Raw genomic sequence first — 9,512 nt, 5'->3', positions numbered from 1 at the left:
CGCAAATAAAATATGGAGGCAACATTTGTGGTATGCTGCCGCAACATTGAGACAGCATTACAGCCATAGTTTTCCAACAAAAATACAAGATTAAAGCAACATTTGTACATGAGAGAACTGATGTTCTGAGGCTGGAACAACATAGAAGGGACAAATACATACAAAACCTCCACTTTTGAGGCTTTGTATGTATTTGTCCCTTCTATGTTGTTCCAGCCTCAGAACATCAGTTCTCTCATGTCCAAGAGTTGCCGCTTGCGTAGATCCCTGTCGTATGAATGTGTGTATGAGTGAGCAAAAATGTAAGAGTGAAAGGAGGATGAGAGAGAGAGAGTGACTGGTTTGTCCCTTCAGATGACGCACCCTGGCAGTGGCTGAGAAGGCGTGTTAGCTTAGCTCAATTGGTAGAGCTCTGGACCGGCAATCCAGAAGATGTGGGTTCGAGTCCTACAGCTGGCTAACCTTTTCAGTGACTTTCATCTTTCATAGCAACATTTGTGTTATGCTGCCGCAACATTGAGACAGCGTTACAGTAATATTTTTCCAACAAAAATACAATACTGAGGCATCATTTGTGTTATGTTGCTGCAACACTGAGACAGCCTTACAGCCATAGTTTTCCAACAAAAATGCAATATTAAAGTAACATTTGTGTTATGCTGCCGCAACATTGAGACAGCGTTACAGTAATATTTTTCCAACAAAAATACAATACTGAGGCATCATTTGTGTTATGTTGCTGCAACACTGAGACAGCCTTACAGCCATAGTTTTCCAACAAAAATACAATATTAAAGTAACATTTGTGTTATGCTGCCGCAACATTGAGACAGCGTTACAGTAATATTTTTCCAACAAAAATACAATACTGAGGCATCATTTGTGTTATGTTGCTGCAACACTGAGACAGCCTTACAGCCATAGTTTTCCAACAAAAATACAATATTAAAGTAACATTTGTGTTATGCTGCCGCAACATTGAGACAGCGTTACAGTAATATTTTTCCAACACAAATACAATATTGAGGCAACATTTGTGTTATGACAATGAAAAAATGCCTAGGAAGCAAGCGAGCTGGTGAAGATGATGCATGATGTAAAACCCCGAGACTAGGGAACACGAAGGGACAGACACAAACACGAAGTCTCAAAATTCAGACTTCGTGTTTGTGTCTGTCCCTTCGTGTTCCCTAGTCTCGGGGTTTTACATCATGCATTTGTGCTATGTTGCTGCAACATTGAGACAGCCTTAGAGCCATAGATTTCCAACAAAAATACAATATTAAAGCAACATTTGTGTTATGCTGCCGCAACATTGAGACAGCGTTACAGTAATATTTTTCCAACACAAATACAATATTGAGGCAACATTTGTGTTATGTTGCTGCAACATTGAGACAGCCTTACAGCCATAGTTTTCCAACAAAAATACAACATTGAGACAACATTTGTGTTACGTTGCTGCAACATCGAGACAGCGTTACAGCTATATTTTTCCAACCAAAAATACAATATTAAGGCAACATTTGTGTTACGTTGCTGCAACATTGAGAAAGGATTACAGCCATATTTTCCCAACACAAATGCAATATTGAGGCAACATTTGTGTTATGCTGCTGCAACGTTGAGACAGGATTACAGCCATATTTCTCCAACACAAATACAATATTGAGGAAACATTTGTGTTCCCTTCATGCAACGTTTCTGCAACGTAGAGACAGCGTTACAGCCATATTTTTCCAACACAAATTCAATGTGGAGGCAATATTTGCGTTCTGTTTCTGCAACACTGAGACAGCATTACAGCCACATTAGTTCAGTGCAAATGCAATACGAAGGCAACATTTGTCTTATGTTTCTGCAATGTAGAAACAGCGTTACACCAATATTTCTCCAACCCAAATACAAAGTGGAAGCAACATTTGCATTGTATTTTTGCAACATTTCAACGTCATTACAGCGATGTTTCTTGGAAAAGAAATACGACGTTTCAGGCATCATATCCGTAATGTGTCCAGGTTTTGTGAGGGGGCCTCGTCCATTCCTCTCAGTTAATATCCCATGTAGTACAAGTCTGTCTTAAAAACATGGTACTCGACAGGAAGGGATGTCAGGAATGTTGTTGGGTATAGTTGACTCGTTATAGATACATGGGTTAATTGCAAGTATGCATCATCGTCCGTTACAAATGCTGTACATCCCACTACACCTGATGAAAGTACCCCAACAGTTTGTGTTTCAGTATATGCTCCATCCAGTGGGACGCCCAAGCGGTTTCCCCAGCAGAGACTACCTCCATAGGTAGCTCTCCTGCTTGATGGCAATACGGGTTTCCCCCAACCCCAGTCAGGCGGGAGGGGCACGGCACTTATGTAGTCACGCATTGAAAAATGTGTACATACGGTGTAGCAATGTTATTGCACTGTTGTGTACACGTTGCTCGGGTGTTACGAATGAATGTCGCAAATGAAGTTAAAGTCGTGGACATTGGTGACGTTTGGGCAATGTTGCAGTATGATATTGATGAAATGTTGCCACACCATTGTTCTGTGTTCAACAAATATGGATGCAACGCTTTACAATGTTGCACGAACGTTGCATAACTTTGCGTGAATGTTGTGTTGTGTTAAAGAAATATGGCTGTAACAATGTCATAATGTAGCAAAAACGTTATCCAAATGTTGCCTCAGCATTGTGTGTACGTTGAAGAACATTGCTGTAACAGTGTTACAATATAGTGGAAACATGCCGGAAACGTTGCGTCAATATTCTATTTGCGTTGGGGAAACATGGCTCTAGTGCTGTCAGAATGCTGCAGAAATGTTTCCAGCAATGTTGCTGCAACCGATTTTCAAAAGAACATTAGCGACGTTTCTGGAACGTTTGAGTAAAACATTACCACAACGTTCCGGCAACAAATTGTGCTACTAGGGAAGGCTGACTTTTGATGGTATGTCATGTATATGTTCACCGCCTGCCCCAGTTATTTGTCCACTGCAAGCACCAAGAGGCACCTGAGAAGTAAAAAAAAGCGAGTACTGAAGCAAATGCTTTGCTACATATCATGTGACGCAGTCAATGAAGACTCATGAACAAGGAAAGGAAAAGAGGAGCGCATCATTTCAGCAGCTGCTGAATCTGGTGTACTCACCTATGTTCTACACATTCTGGACAGCCGTCACAACAACAACAACAACAAAAGTATAATATTCATACATGTTCTAGGCGATGATTCCCCACAGGCACGGTTATCTGTCAGAATGACATGTTGATAGGTTGATTTTGTGAAGACTTGTCAAGACATGTAAGCTGCATGACGGTGAAAAAGTCAACGATGTCACAAGTTTCTCTAACCTATTAGACAAAATGGAAATTCAACTCCTTTTTTTTACATCGTTGACCCAGATCACCTCCTAAAATATATCTGCAACAACTGGTTCAACCAAGGAGTTTCTTCTCACCATCAAGCTATGACCTTCTGCATGTCTCCCTTGAACTCCGCGTACGCAGTGGAGGGAGGCAAACGGAAGCCGGTCCTTCATATTTTGGGAAAGGGCCCCTTGATAACGTGTTCCTCCCTCGGGGTGGCCGTGGCCTTGAACACGGGACCAATAACACGGTCGTCGGGGCAGCGACGCTGTTTCCGGGAAGATTTTTTCGCAAGACCTAATTCAAAATTCAAATACGCTGAACAGCCTTATTTTATTTGTTGCGCTCAAAACGGCCAGCTCAGCGCACGCGCGTACGTACGGTTATAGTGCGGCATACGCGATCGGCACCCCTGCTGTTTATGCGCGCGCCGCCGCGCGGCAGCTCCGGTCCCTAGGCTAAATTAGGCGGAGTTTCGTGACTAGAAAGAGTAGCAAAGGGCCGTGCTATCGGTTTATTACTCACCGCATCGCAAGTTTTGACCTGGTTATCAAACCGAAATTACAGACGTTTTCACGCCAGAAGAAAGGGAAAAGCTAGAGCCATCGTTTCGAGACGCTCAAATTGACAACCGCTGTCAGTTCACCGTCAATTTGATGCTACGGAAGAAAAGGGTTTCCCGCCTGTTCGTGTTCCATTGGCACTGCTCTTTCAGCCTAACTGGCGTGTACCGTTGCAGCCGGTCCCAGCAGAAGCACCGAAACGGTGACGTAAGAGTTCCTTGTCCTCTTTCAGCGCTTCTTGCATTGACGGAGAATTGATGGCGGCCGACAGTTTCGTCTTTCGAAACGAAGGCTTCTCGCTTAGTTTGTTCGGTGTATGTTTTTCGCCTTGCAACGATTATGCGGTGAATGTGTCCAGCGCAACTTGAAACAATGCATCAGTCTAATTCAAACGGCGGTTCATTAAAGGGCAGCTTTAACCAGGCTTTCGTGTCGCGCATTGTATTTCCAGGAGAATTACGCTACCAGTTTGAAGATGCGCAACCGGACGTGGTGTTCTACGATCAGTCAAACGCTTCCAAAACCCAGGAAACTTGCAAGTTCATTCCGTTTGTTAAAGGGACTACGGAATGATTTTTTTTCACGGTTTCATCAGAAAGAAAACCTTTTTCCGAGTCTAGAACCAAAATTTTACCTTCATCACGCGAGGGGTATGCTCGGGAGCGAATTTAAACGGAGCGGCGAAGGGAGGACAGCTGGCGCCGCGCCGTGGCGAGCTGCCGAGCGGAGACGGCGGAGACAAACTTGACGGCAACTTGACGGCAACTTGAAGGGCAACTTGACGGGACCACGGCCGGCTCGGCAACGCGTCATCGTGACGTGTTGCCGAGCGAAGGATCCCGCCAGGAGCATGCGCCGTAGGATTCCGCGCATGCGTTCATCGGGAGTGGAAATCTCCTTTCTCCATGACGGCAGCTTCCGCGCGATGGTCGCAGTCTATCGCAGTCGCATAGTCGCATCCTGTGGTTTTCGTCGACATGCCGAGACGATGTTGGGTAGTTGGTTGCCCTAATTTACGTCCATATTCACCTGGTATCCAATGTCTCATGCTTCCCAGTGACGAGACGGACGGACAGCTTTTGATGCCACGAAGCAATCGGACCGCCGGAGTGGAAAGACGATGTGGTGCCATCGACTGCTCGTGTTTTTAGCGGACATTTGCATGATCGAATTTACGAAGGGTACGCTGAATCTCTTCAACGTACCGGATAACGAGCTCAGTGTCGTCTGAATCAAGGTGTAGCACCATCACAATACCTGTCCACCGGGAAAAGAACATCCACCTAAACGGCGCAAAGGTGTGAGTATTTTTCGTTGTTGGAGCTAACAAAGGTATCTCAGCCCGTGTGGTTCAAATGCTATCATAGATTTCAGGATCGCGTGAATGGGTTAATTCTCATCTGCGTGACGGTGAACCTTGCCACCGCTTACGGCACAGAGAGAGTAAAAAAAAAAAAAAAAGAAAATTGAAGTTACCGAATCTAGTCCCTAAACTCAGGTGGTGCACTGTTGATAAAAGTACACTTCGTTTAGCATGATCTTAGAAACCATACTTCAACAGAATATTTATGTAATATGTTGAACATACGTATGCGTTCTTTTCTCTTCACTCAGCTGCTTTCATGTTCACAGGTGACTTCCTCAGCGGAGCCTGAAACCCCTTAGGTGAGACAGCATGATCATTGTAACCCACTATTCAGAGCAGACAAATGCTGTGCACCCTCTTTCCTACGATCATTTTTAATTTGTTCCCCTGTACTAAAGCATTCACTCTGTGAAATATGAAGTTGAAAACCGTTCAAATAGCGAAAATATTCTACATTTACCACGGGCGTGAACGGCAGCTGATACGGACCGCCTCCGAGGCGAACTGGCCATGACGTCATACACAGAACATGTTGCCGATTCGCGGACGGGCTTTTGCGAGCAAACTGCAAAATTTTCAAACAAGCTTGCATACTTCGTCATGAAATATGTTTTAATTTGACTTGGAGACAAGGTTTTAACTAACCGTTGACACAGAATCCTACGAGAAATGTAATATAGCCGTTGACTGTCAGCATGGCTTCCGGAGCACGTTTCTTCGTCAGAACACACCTTCGTCGGTGACATTTTACGAGCTGCTGCGTACCGAACGATCCATAAACGCTGTGTGTTTCGCATAATCTCTTCCTCCATTGCTGAAATTTGCCTTTCGCCATATTTGAAGTGATTTCGACGGCAAATATGCGACGTCGTTGTTGTCCAAACCGAAACCATGCACCAACGTGGTCCGGTGGGATGTGTCCTCCTCGTCGTTTACAGTTGGCTGAGAGGATCGGATGCCGATGACGTAAGCCCACTTCGAAGGCATATATCCAGCGGTCACGCCCTGCTATTTTTGTCTGATAACTGCGCCCACGTTGTACTGAATACGGTTAAAAGTCGATGTGTGTACGATAGTGATGGATCATGAGAACGGTTTCCTGCAGAGCACTGGGAATTCTCGAAAATCGTTTCATGGGCCCTTTAATGCAGTGTCTTGCCTACCATTCGGGCTCTGTATATTGTTCACAAGTTTTTTTTTACCTTTTTTGTCATTTGATTTACAGTTTGCTTTATCATGTGCAGAACTATGGTAATAGGTCGGCATTTTCCTAACAATTCATTCAACATCACGTCATAGTCAGCTTTCTGCAATGCCCATCACATCACATCACCGTCATAAACCATCACATCACGAGCCCATCACTCAACTTCAACGTCAGAATTCATCACGTCATAACCCATCATTCAACTTCAACTTCAGAATTCATGGCATCATAACCCATCATTCAACTTCAACTTCAGAACCCATCACATCACATCACATAACTTCAACATCAGAATCCATCACATCATAACTCATCACTCAACTTCAGAACCCACATACACTTCAACAAGCCACCACCGACTTCAGAGCCCATCATCAAATTCAACTTCAGATCCCATCGCGGTTTTGAAGTTGAATTCCTATGATGGGTTCTGAAGTCGGTGATGGATTTTGAAGTTGGAGTTTGTGATGGGGCTTTGAAGTTGAATTCCTATGATGGGTTCTGAAGTCAGTGATGGATTTTGAAGTTGAAGTTTGTGATGGGGCTTTGAAGTTGAATTCCTATGATGGGTTCTGAAGTCGGTGATGAATTTTGAAGTTGAAGTTTGTGATGGGGTTTCGAAGTTGAATTCCTATGATGGGTTCTGAAGTCGGTGATGGATTTTGAAGTTGAAGTTTCTGATCGGGCTTTGAAGTTGAATTCCTATAATGGGTTCTGAAGTCGGTGATGGATTTTGAAGTTGAAGTTTGTGATGGAGTTTTGAAGTTGAATTCCTATGATGGGTTCTGAAATCGATGATGGGGTTTTGAAGTTGAACTCCAACAAAGGCCTACGTTGGGTGTGCCCGGCTGCAGGATTACGACGCTAGCGTCCTGCTCGCCTCTGTTTGCGCGTGTTTCCTGGTAGTGGCGGCAAAAGCGTAAGCGAAGGAGGGGTATGCTGTTTGGAGGGTGCGGTCAGCCTGCACTCGGTTGGACTTGGAAGCAGGGTGTACCAATGAAGGAGGAAAGGGTGGGATGCCACGTTTGACCTCCGCAGTCGCACGTGAATGGCGGAAGGTGTGTTGCTTGCGCGGTAGGGTTGTTGCACAATGTTGCTCCCGTTGATGACAGATAAGTGAGCGCATAGCACATTGCGCGTTCATGTGGCTTCGGGCGACCGCTGATGGGGTTTCGAAGTTGAATACCAACGAAGGCCTACGTTGGTGTGCGTGGCTGCCCACTGCTGGGGGATTACGGCGTTGGCGTCTTCCTCGCCCCTGTTAGCGTGGATTTCCTGGTAGTGGCGGCGAAAGCGTAAGCGGAGGAGGGGTATGCTGTTTGGAGGGTGCGGTCGCCTTGCTCTCGGTTGGGCTTGGAAGCAGGGTGCACCAAGAAAGGAGGAAAGGGAGGGATGCAACGTTTGACCTCCGCTGTCGCATGTGAACGGCGGCGAGCGGTATGTTGCTTACGCGGTAGGGTTGTCGCACAATGTTGCGCCCGTTGTTGACAGCTGAGTGAGCGCATAGCACATTGCACGTTCATGTGGCTTCGTACGACATCCTTGCCTGCCGACACATTGAAAGTTCATGTGACGTCGTACGACTGCCTTTTCCGCCCTGCCATTTTTCACTCGTGACGCGGGGGTATTAGCTTCGGCATCGCAATCCATCGTGGCCTGTCACTCAGTATTACATGAGTTCTTGTGACATGATGCTTACTGACACTGGAAATAGCCGTCATGGACGAATTCAGCGACCTGTGATCACCTTTGCTGGACATATGTTTTTGCTCTCGTTCTTTCATGCAATACACCAATGCAGTGGTTTATCCGGAATCCCAAGCAGGGGGCGTGGTCATTATTACAGCTACGTGATAACAGCTTTACACGTATAAATACCGACATGTCATTACAGCTGAAATAGCAAGCCCCCTTTTTTGCAGCGGGTGTCGCCAAACTTTTTTTCTTGGTGGAGGGTGTCACAAGGATCTAAGACGGTCTGGATAAATCACTGACACCAAAAACTGAGAATCTGCCCTCGGATCTACCCATTGTATTCCTTTTCCTCCGAGGAGGGTATATACGGACGAACACTAAGTGAATTCTTAGCGACCGAGACACTTGGGCACATGTAATACATGCAGAATGTGAGGCGCAAATTGAAGTGAAGACTGCAAGGAGCACGGAAGACCACCAATTTACAGTCTGTGAAACAGCTTCTTTTCTTCTCTCACAATCTGTGAATAAATGTGTGTCGACACAGTTTACAACAATTCCCACTCTTGTCTGTTTTTATTTGATGTTTGAAACAACCTCTCATCATAATCACTTGACTGTAGTATTAGTCACTTTTTTAGGTAACTTCGCCAAAGTATTATGAGCAAAGTTAGAAATTTCTATTTCGCTTCACGTCCAAGCGGGCAGAACGCAAACGCGGGCTCCTTTCTGTTTATTTTGCTGTTGAAAAATCCGACGACAGTGACCCCGCCCCTTGCACGTGCGCGGCGCCAGCAGAGGAGGCACAGTAAGCGGGTTTCGCCGCCGCGACAATAGTGTCGCCGCTGGCATTTCCCGCCAAATTCCGGCTATTTACTTTCCATTGGCTCCGGTCCCCCACGTGACCTTTCTCAATCATGGTTGGCTGAGGCTCATTTAACCGGTGGATTCGCCCGCGTTCGTTTCTACGAGGCGCCGACCCGTCTGACCGTTGTGTAGCTCGCGTCTACGTATGTGAGCAGGCGGTGTTTTCGTTTCGTGGATTTCGAAGATCTTCGAGCCATGGACGAACGCCTGAATGGAAGGTAAGCAGACAAACGTATGATGCATGTCAGTGATCAGACGTTTAATACTGTCGCCTAACTGTGTGCTTGGAGGTACGCCTTGCCCCGTATTACATCACTTTCTGCCGGTTATCAGTCGTGATCTGGTTGATGATTCTGCGTGGCGTTACTTGTTGCGTTTTGTTCCGCTATTTGAATGTGTCTGATGTTTAATACACTGGTGTGCATGAAAAGGAAAACAACGTGCA

The 9,512-nt window shown here is 45.6% G+C and overlaps 1 non-coding gene across 1 annotated transcript; it reads left to right on the top strand.

Annotated features, from left to right (window-relative positions):
• The first annotated feature begins 386 nt into the window (after positions 1 to 386).
• On the top strand, positions 387 to 459 carry Trnaa-ggc (transfer RNA alanine (anticodon GGC)). Its single transcript has one exon. It is a non-coding gene; the product is annotated as a tRNA-Ala (tRNA).
• Positions 460 to 9,512: the final 9,053 nt, after the last annotated feature.

The sequence above is a fragment of the Ornithodoros turicata genome, chromosome 1 (assembly GCF_037126465.1).
Source record: "Ornithodoros turicata isolate Travis chromosome 1, ASM3712646v1, whole genome shotgun sequence".
Classification (NCBI taxonomy): Eukaryota; Metazoa; Arthropoda; class Arachnida; order Ixodida; family Argasidae; genus Ornithodoros; species Ornithodoros turicata.
Note: the sequence above shows the minus strand (reverse complement) of the source record. Positions and strands in the feature narration are given on the sequence as shown.